Source organism: Trichoplusia ni, chromosome 3 (assembly GCF_003590095.1).
Source record: "Trichoplusia ni isolate ovarian cell line Hi5 chromosome 3, tn1, whole genome shotgun sequence".
Lineage (NCBI taxonomy): Eukaryota > Metazoa > Arthropoda > Insecta > Lepidoptera > Noctuidae > Trichoplusia > Trichoplusia ni.
The window spans coordinates 6968963-6980485 of NC_039480.1; positions in this window are offsets into that span (position 1 = coordinate 6968963).

Genomic DNA, 11523 nt, shown 5'->3' on the forward strand with positions numbered 1-11523 from the left:
GTAAAGTAAGCAAAAACAAAGTCGTCGACCGTATTAGCCTAGCGTATTCACTTGCGGGGTACATTTTCCACGCAATATTTAAACAGAAAGAAAACTTGAGAAATACATTTCTTGGTTTCATAGGGTTTATGAATAGTATTTTTATGATTTTTTTTTTTTTAATTCCCTGGGGAGTAATTATAATTAATACTTTTTAGACCTGAAGTCGAGAGGCTAAAACATTCGAATGCATTCCCTTGCTTTCGCAAAGACCTTACTAGTCATCTCTCGTTTTAATCCTAGTGTTTCAATTTAGTTAATAGTTTCAAAATTTTAATGTTGATTTTATATAATGTGAGCCCAAAAGATGCACCTAGAATTATTTTTCTTTATCTAATCCTGTAATTATGTGGTTTACAATAAAGAATAGGTAGATACATAAAAAAACCCCAGGGAAGCTTTCTGATTCCTATTTTATGAATTCTTATAGGTATTTGCTCATTCATAATGAAGCAAGACAATATATACGGCAGCTGTTTAATACAAGTACAATAACTCAACGAGGCCTGAAATTTTAAGAATCTCGGAACTGGAAGGTAATCTAATATTAAACCAATAAATAACACGAGATTACAAAATCACGCAGAGGCAGCCTATAATATTTTTAATCTTCGACCGTTATGGGAGGGTTGACCTTTACTCTACATATACCTATGTATAATAAATAGGTATATAGTGCGTAGCTTTAAATAGAGGAGATAGATGGACGAGATTATGGACGCAAAAGAAAAATGAATAGTGTTTTCGGACATTGTTATGAATATGTGAGACTTTCTTCCTACTGAAATTAGACGCTACCGAGAGCTCTTATTTTTAATGATGTGATAACTGTAGATTTTTTGAGAAACAAACTAATAAGAGTTAAGTAAATGGAATTGTTGAGTAACAAAACTTTCTCTTAAATTATTGTTTCGGACTAAACCGGAATAATGTCGGATTGAATAGGCAGGCAATTCGAAAAAAATACGCGTGAGTAAACCGTTTCATCATTTAATAATAAAAAATGATCTCGAAAGTTACTATAAACTATACTATAAACTATAAACATATTGTTATCAAAAAGTTTTGTATCAGTTTCTTTTCATTCATATAAAACAAAAACATACGCATGTCTTTAGATTCGAGAGATTCACGTGAATGTCTTCTTCAATCTTTTTCTCGTTCCGAAATATCGATACGTATAAGTAAAGTTCACGAATAGTAGAGATTTCCCTCACTTGTTGAGCCCAACCCGCCACAATCGATATAAGCCCTGTCACACGCCCGCCGATTGCGGTTAGCCATATTAAATCTCGTTCGCATGCGACACGTCATCGGTGTTTCGATTTAATTTAAATTCATCCTGCGATAATGAAGTGGTCGCGTTTACATTTTGGCCAATTATTTGTCAAATCTGCGAAAATTTACTGTGGTTGGTTGGCCAAAAGACTAACAACCAATTATATGCACTGGAAGCGAATATAAACAGGTTATATTATTTTGAACCTATATGAAGCGATTTTATTGATGCTTTTATATTTTACGTGAGATACCTATCATTTGGTTACGTAAAAGTCGTCAAGTTTGAATCAGTACTTATCATTATGAGGTATTGTGTAGATTTTGTGTTGCAGCTATTCAAAAATCGAGGGTATAAAAAACAATGAATTTTATAGTAAAATTGTTGTTGTGATGGAGGGTCACCGATGTAGTGTGCCGTCCTGCTTTAATGACTGCACAGTCATAGGCAAATTTCTCTAATAAGGATAACGAACACGGTAATAAAAAACCTTATCTTAAATCTTAATATATGTGACTGTACGGATAGCCGGGTGATTGAAGTCACTCCGCAAAAACAAAAGGAAGAAAACAAGTCTAACACTTTTAACATGATATGACACATATTAAAATCAATACACATTGTAAAATTACTTTAAACTTAACATATAAGTACCTAAAGTAAGCGTTAAAGTTGTGACATAACCCTAGCAAGGATATTTGTTACCTAATCACATCGTACCACGAACGGGGAAATAAAATTTCGCAGAGATTAGCATATAGATGGATACTAAGAACTCAATACGCGGTATGGGCTCCTGGTACGTTCACCCGGTTTTACTCGAAGTTATAAAAACTCTTTAATGTTCTCAGTATTTTTGTCACATAACCATCAAATTTATACTAATGACACTTTTATTTGTCTTACAAGTCAGTACCTATGTAGGTAGATGTTATATTTTTACAAAGTGGAAATTGAACCTTATTACTGAGGCTCTGTTTTTTGTCCGTCCATCAGTCCGTCCGTCAGACAATCACCAGACTAGAAGACTATTGACATTTTGGCAGATAATGTATGACACTCTCACAAAAACATACAAAAGAAGATCGTAGTAAAGTGTATGTCAAATAGATGGGTGGTTACACATTCATTTGTCACCCAACTACGAACCTTAATGCGGCGGCTTACATGACTCGCACTTGACCGGTTTCATTTTGTGCTTATATTTTGAACGTAAATTTGAAACCACATAATAGGTTAAATGATATAATTATACTGCAACACAGAGACCTTAATCGTGAGCTGTCGTGGGGCAGGTCGCGAGTCTATAGAATAAAAAGAAACGGCTCTTCAATCCATAATGGCGCATACACGGATTCCCCTTACCTACAACACCCGCTGATTTTGCATCGAGGGTTAAAAATAAACATATGCAGCATCACAATATCTTAACTAGCCTTCAGTAGTATATAAATGCTCCATAATTATCACTAAATCTGCACGTAACACATTAGACCGGGTTTCCTCACATCGCCATAATAACTGTACGTGAGGGATCATTGATATAATCGCTGTGCTTGGCGAACCAATTGGTTGCACGGTCTTGTAAGATGCTGGGGAAATAACAACTGTACTGCATTGACTTAGAGATGTTTTTCCCGTGGAAGGTATGGGAACGAAGGAAGCTCTTTTATCAATAATTGAATTTGTCAAATGGATATTGTTACACTAACTTTAAGATGACGATAGTTATCATAGATCGCTAATACAATACATTTGGATATATGAAGGTAGTTCTATGGACTTAAGCTTCGATATTTAAGGTGTTATAGAATTATTAATATCTAAGATATAAGTATATTCATTACACTATGCACACTGCCCAGGACCGGGATGGTTGGCGCTCTTTGGGGGAGGCCTACGTTCAACAGTGGACGGCGATAGGCTGAGATGATGATGATGATGATTACACTATGAACGAAATGCCAGCGTGTTGTGGCTAATTGAGATGAAGCCTATGTGTAGTACTGAACCGTGCAAGGCTAAGATGATTGATGTTTTTTTAAACGTCTTCCACATTAATCAAAGTAACTCCCATCGAGGGTATATCACAGAAAAAAAGTCACAAAGATGAGGGTCACAAATACCCTCAGACCCAGAACAAGCATTTGGCAATCACAGAAATCGGACCTTCATCTATAAATCAATCTGCTATCCGTGCACTCTTGCTTTACTTATCTGGTCTACTTTCCAGGTATTCATCTACACCAGAGCATGAACATCAAAAACATATCAAAGAACCACTTAAAACTTAAATTATAAATTCTGCAGAATATCTGCAATGAAAGTCGGTAAATTCGCCACGTCCGAATAGTTTATTGGTGGCAATAAACAGCGAAACTCATAGTCTAGATCAAAACTGTCGGTGGGACACGACGCGCGCTCGTAAAACACCGAAACAGTAAAACGGTACGTAAAACAACAATCGGTCGGTTCATAACACTTGCTGATGCTCCACACTCACACTGATATATTATTTTCCATTATTTCTTGCAATAAAAAACTTATACTCTCACCTACTCCTCACTCCGGTAGACATGAGGTGAAATGCAGAAGATGTGAAAATAAATGCGTAGTTTGTTTCATAACTTTATACTTGTTTTTGAGTAATAATAATATTTTTATGCGTCTCCCTGCTGAGCACTGGCTTTTCCCGTTCAGGAAAGGGACCACGCTAACTCACTGCAAGTTGGCGATTTTTGATTCCAATATTAGGAATCTAGGTTTCCTCACCATATTTTCCTCTACCATTTTTCAGCAGTATCTTAGAATAAAAAAGAAAGCTTATTGAAAAACTCTCATTTCAGCAGTGCCTTTGGTACATTGAAATCCATGCATGGTACATTAGAACCCCAAGGCCACCACATTCTCATTTTCTTCGTAAAAGAAGATGGTGTATGTTTTAAAATTTGTGTTCAGAAAAACATAGTTCAAACCTTTGAAATAATTATTTCTCATAGTTTTGTTACAGGTCTGGAGAAAGCAAGCAGTGAAACTATGAGGTAATTCACCTTTCAAATAAGAAAAGAAGAACCAGATCTGGGCAATCCGTTTGAGGGTAATGATGGCAGACATACACACAAATATGTCAAACCAATACAAACATTTTGCATCATGGTTGAAAATGGACAGTTATCAAAAATATACAAATCAGTCTACCTACACATAGAACTTGCACTCAAGCTGAGAAAATACTCACTTGAGAGAAAATACTAACTTGGACATTGGAAAATACTAACCGACAGTTATTACCATAAGTATAATGAAGTACCATAGCTATAAGTGATGAGCGCAATATGGGTATTTCATAAATAACGTCGGATGTCTCAAGTGCTCTTGTTACTGTAAAGCTACGTCAAACTATTTGGAAGTTTCCACTACGTTCTCATTACGCTAAGTAACGATATTTTAGATAACACGCACTTGACAAGAACAAAAGCGAAACCAATTAAAATAATTGGAATATAAATGTACTATGAATCCAGTTTCCATATGAATGTGTAGCAAATAAGTTTAAGTTTCATTTAAATATATTATACTTATATATCAAAACTGTGAACAATTTATTTTAACTGAGATACTTTTAAACCAAGGGCAATTCAAATAAAATTAATTTATCCAAGATAGGTGTCAATATCAAACAGTCATCAAGCTGTGGAGAAGAAACGGTGCAACAAACCAAACTTCATTTGTTTTACAATATAAGTAAATAGGAGAAAGTCTCTTTACTAGCCTTAAGTAAAATCAATCCTTACTAATATTAAAAATGTGACTTAAAGTTTGTTTGTAACGCTTTAACGTTAAAAATCCATAATCAATCATCATAAAACTTTGTACACGTGATCTAACATGGATTGCAAGGAACATTTAATTTACCCGACTACAAAATAACAGGATTGTACTTTGTAGACATATTCCAAGCAGGCGAAGTCGCAGATGACGGCTAGTATATTTACATTTAACTCGATCTTATATCCTTGCTCTTACAACGGAAATTTACAAATCTATATATAACAACTACATAGCTCTAGAATAGCTCGAATAACGTCTATTTGAGGGTTTGGTTTCCTATTGTAATTAATCAGAGTGAATCTCAACAGCACACGTGTTGACACCTAACGCCAGTGTCCTCCGCTACTGCATTACTGAGGACAGGACAAACACATTTGTGAACTGTCAGATACAACCAGCTTGGAGCTTCATTTCATGACGGGAATAGGATACTGATTGAGGTTCTAGTTTGGTTATAATGAAGACGAAAGATACGGGGATTTGGTTCAATGTTTTTTTCATAAATAATGTAATTCTACGGATTTAGCACGTCATAAATTTATGGGCAATATTTTCACTCTGTCTTGACTTTTTTTATCTCATTCGAAACACCCAAAACAAATGAACATATTTCGATAAATCATTTTAATTCAGCACCGATCCGACATCTGCTTAAATTAGGTTACGGAGATTTCATTCCTGATTTCGAAGTTCGACTCGATAATGCTGTGTTCGTGTTCGTACGTGAAAATAACAGGAATAAACTCACAATTTACGTAGAACGCGACGATACCAACATTACGAACAGGTTTTCCCACCGCAAACAATTTGCGGTTACCTCGTAGACACCACAATTATGGAGGTAGTTACGATCTAAGTAGGCAGTTTCAGAGTGTTGGCAGTACTTTATAAGCTACTAACAATCTTGGTTAGAACCTCATTTTATAAGCTGTGTCAATTAAGGAAAGGTGTGGCTGGATGATGTCTTTGGGCAATTAAGGCAAACCTTGTCTTTTTTTTATTTATTTTTTCATAAATGAAACATATTGTACCTTCTTTCACAAGTGCTTTTTTGTATCTATATGAGTTTCAAACTTATATTTCGAATCTAAATGCAAATGTCATTTGACACACCCAAAGCTGACAATAGCTACCACCCTTTTTGATGAGCTTTTCTACACCATGATGCGCATTAAAATACAAATGAGGCCATTGACTCACCATGATACGACGAAAATAAAACATTATGCTTAGCGTGTGTAAATAAATTTAACGACAAACTATGCAGTGGCAAAGAATTAACAACAAGATTTCATCTAGTTAAAGTTTCACGTACTAAACCAAATTTAATTCGAGAGTTGGTATGGGCTCACCAGACTTAAACATAAACATTATCTCGCAACCGCGGGTAAGAACCACCTCATTTGATTCATAAACGTAAACTCTAGCAAAGGCTTTATTTAAGAACTTGTGGAGAATTAAATTCGAGGGTTTTTCGCACCTAAAACAACATTTATCTTTAAATGTTTGAGCCCTTCGTAGAAACTTTTGTAAATATATTCAGTTGCGTTTCGCAAGCGAGGAGGAATTAAGGTTTCGACAAAGTTGTGAGACAGTTTTCCCACGTGATTAGAACATGTGTACCAACAATGTTTCAAGCAAGTGGGGTAACTTGGGTTTAATTTATTTTACCGCACTCCAAGTGTATGTGCACTTAGGTATGCATACTATATACGCGAGCAAATTGTTGTAATTTTTCGCGTGTGATGTATAAAGATTTTGAAGAGAATTTTACAGTGAAGCACTGTTTAAAAGTAATCGAATTTATGTAATTATTTTTTTATTACTTTCAGAACCAACCGGAGTCCCTAATCATGAACTGACGATGGCAAAGTCTCAATTCGACTCCGAAACTAGTATCTATTTTTATATACTTAGGTATTAAATAAATAAGTAATTATGAATCCGCTTCACGTAAGTTTAAAATATATTTAGTAGCTGCAATAAATCCATATCAACCAACGATTCCTATTCAATATTTCAACGTAGTGTCTATTAATAAATCCGGATCACGGAAGCACAAAACAAAATGAGCTTCAAAATATAAAAACGTAATCCATAGAGCAGAAAAATCGTTCCACGTGGCCATTATCAGCCTTCGAATGTTTTGTTCGATTCCATTTCGATTTTAACCCTAAATAACGAATGTCAATCGGACGCGTTTAAATAAATACTGCGAAAAAATTGTGACGTTCGGGTGAAATAATGAAAACGTGTCGAGTATTCGACCATCGATTACCTACATACGATGCAAACACTTTTCACAAATAATGATTTATTACCGTGGAGGCTGGAAACGCCAACGTCGCGTCGGTTAAGTTACAGGTCATTAGTCAAAGTGTTATGATGTAATATTTTCACACACATTTACCGTCAGCTGTAGTCGTGTATCGAGGACGCTTGCTTGCTCTCCACACTGACACTCGATTAACTATTTCACTAACGAGATGCGATAGACGTTACCCGACGCATCTAATAAAAAAACAAGCTTTATTTTCCTCGCATGAAAATGTCGTAAGTTCAGAAAAATGTGAGGGGAATATGGAATGTAATAAGTTACTATTATGATTGTTTTTTATTTCTATTCTATCTCTCTTACATGTCAAACAAAAAATATCACACCCGCTATCCACAATAATAACACAACCAACTTTTAGTTATTTAAAGTTAGCTGCTTCAATTCCCGGAACAATATGGTAACACACTCTCAATAGCTGTAGGTTATCGCGAAAAACAGTGAACACGTTGAAAAGTAAATAAAAAGTCCATCTGAATGCATAAAGCTCGCTAACTCACACGTTGGGCACAGACGCGTAGACTGAACGGTAACGACAACAAAGGGATTTGAGCTCAAAATGTTACTTTTCAAGTTACTGGCTGTTGGCATAAAAACTAAGATGAAAATATAAAGCGCTTCTCGTGTGATTCAAAAGAGGTTTTAATACCACGAAGTACTTTCTATCTATGTATTTATGTCGTGTGATAGTGCCGTGTTATAAGCTCATTATTAGAAACTATTCGGGCATCTCAAGTAATTTAGACTGAGTTAAAGTTGTTTAAAAGCGCAAAGGATTACAAAGGACGTTGTCACTTGAAGTTGATAGTAATAATATTACAACAAGGTTTTAATTCAGAAATACTTCATATAAGACTGCACTGAAAGCCGCGTAGGTAGTATAAGTCAATACTCCAAATCCACTGTCCGGGACATGAGGTTTCGATCCCTGCGATCACACGAAATGCTTAAACTAACAAGCATATTGTGTGATCCTCTAACACTTGTTCTGAGTGCCTTTGTGCATGTGTCTTGAATTTTTGTGAAACCTTCCGTGACAGATGAGTTAAGTTCCTAATTACGTGAGTTTTTTTTTAACTGTCCAATTGTTTTAAATTTAATAATGTTGACGAACATAAAAGCACATTAGAAAAAAATACTATACCTCCTAAAACACTAAGTAAATTGCTCATTTTAGTCATAAGCAGAGATTTAAAATTTAAATACAAAAATCGTCTCGGACCGACCCAAGCTAAGCCTTTTTGTAAACATGTAATTTGTCACATGTCTAGTTCCAAAAACAAAACTGGAAAACAACGAATCTCAGTCATTTGTTTCTTTAACTTCAGATGATTAACAATACGGCTTTGTTTTATCTGAACATTTCACATTTAATGTTCCATGTAATGTCAGTGTGGGTAGTAAAATTGAAGCGCACACATTTCTGAATTTAAAGCGAATATTATCGCGAAGCACGCACTAAATTATTCTTTTTATATTAATGAAATGGTTTTATTGTACTCGTATTCTGAAATTCTGCTTGACAGTACATCGTGTTGTTTTTTTTTGATAAGACTTTATAACGCGGGAAATTTTCTTTTGAGTAGGTATATTTAGTATTATCTTATAGTTGTTCTTTGCTTTTTAATAATAAGATATGATGATAATAAGATTTTAAGTTATAAATAGTAAAATGATAAAAACCTATGTATATTTTCCCTTTTTTGTTTTCACAGCTCCATATTGTGCAACCACAGAATGGGCACTATTATATTTATAGTTTCTGAAGAGCAAATGAAAACATACACCAATACGTAAATAAATATAATTCTCAACAGTAATCAGAAACGTGTTCAATCTGAACTTGAATCTTAAACGGCTATTCGCCGATCACTGCTGTACCTGAAGATCCAACCATGCAATGGGGACCATGACTAAAACCTAAACTATGATACTAACAAAACAACAAAAATTAGGAAAATAAATAGGACAGGGGCTTGTGACGTAACAATTTTGTAAACGCGTTACACGCGTCACTCCCAGTCACTGTAATTTGACCAAACTATGTTTACCGGACATAAAAAATACAAGTAAGACTACAAACCGATCACTTAAACATTCTTCATCACCATTAAACAGTTACATATTGTAACCAAAACATTCATTAATAGCAAAACCAATAAGTCAAGTATCCATTAATTGTCAGCGGCCATTTAATGGCGTGTGACCTTTAATCTTCTTTGTACTGTCTTAAGGCGATGATAAGGGAAAACAAATTGTTATTTTTTCTTTCCGGATTATCTAAGATTACTTAGACCCACCTCGGTAGAAAGTCCTTAAGAATAATCCACTCGAAAGCCTAATGACTTTGGTGAAATTCTGAGAGGATGATTAATTATCATGTGCTGAGAAAACGGTCAAATAAAATATGTATATTTTTTTTTTGACATTGACATATAATATAGGTATTAATGAATGTTAAATAATATAAATGTTTATTTTCATGTACCTACATGCACCAATAATCGTTTGAATTTCTGTATGAGACTGTAAGTTTTTAAGCCCAGATCACAGACTCTCGTTCAATACAACTTATTTTTCACAACATTTATCCGACGACAACTCAAATATATTTTCAACGATGCGTCAAATGCATAAACTCTTTCCATTTTACGTTTAAATATAGAAAAATCGTAACATTTGCATTTTTATTTGTGAAATTCTGTACAAATGAATATAATTTAAAGATTAAATATTATTTTAATGATAAAATACAAAGCAACGTGCCTCATTCAACTTTATCGGGCGTGATATTATTGTTTGTACAGTCGACCCAATGTTATTGTATCATTTATTAGCGAGTTTACTTCTCGTTTTCGCGTTATTGAATTACAAACTTGTGTCAGAGATTTAAAACCGTATGCTTTTTACGTGATTGACACACCGGTGAAAAAATCTTAGGTGTGACTTAAAAATATATAGATGCGTGCAGGATTTAAAGCAATCTTTTACTTTTATTGTACATTTTCACGTATTTCGGTAAAGGAAGGTCCACAATATTAATTGGGGATTATCTACTTAAGAAATTAAATAACGTATTATTGATAAATCCAAAAAAACTCCTAATTCAAGAAAAGTACTGCATAACCTCAGCATTCTCTACAGTCAACCAAAGGCATTCTTTATCATACATACATTTGTCTGAAGAACAAATCATAAAAAACTGTTATATGAATAAGTAATTAGTTTAAATCCTTATAAAACACAAAACCACAAACGCATGTAGTTTTCTTTTCATCTTTAAAAACATTTTAATGTAAAACTTGTGTATTTAATAAACCGTAAAATGTATTTATCCGACCCTCCTACGAGTACACACAGCCGCTGAGGTCTGTGGGCGCAGCCGTGCCGACTGAAGGTCACCTAATTTATCTTTTATACACCCCCTTGCCCCTCCCCACTTTTAAAAGGCTCATTTACGTTCGCACTTGATTGAACGGACACCTATTTGTATTTTGTTTTATGTGAGATAACTTTTAATAACATATTATATTTACGGTTTAATAAATATGCCACATACGATTGATGATCGAAAGTCATAAGTGATAACGCTTTTGACTACTAGTGACCTGTCACAACCTTCTAAGGTTTCTGATCCAGTGTTTCAGTTATGGTAAAGACAGTGCACTATATAACGCGGAGTGGTTTCTTTTTGGTCACATAAGGATGAAAATAATATTATATAAACATGTTTTTAAGAGATATTTCCACCAAATTGAAGTACTTCATGTATTTCACCGAAAACAGTTATCGTTGATTTATATTATTTTTACTCGTCGTTCAATTCGTAGATTCCTCGTAATTTAACTCCAATATTATACGGTTAATTACCGAGAGAAGTTTCAACTTTGAACTCGGCACGACATCAAAATATCTGAAGAATTTTTCAAGTATTTATGAAAAGAGTTTTTAATACTCACTAATTAAATATCTATCCTTATATTACGGTAAGTAGTAGCATTGATTATATTGTGTGTTGAACTTTTTTACTTTAAATACA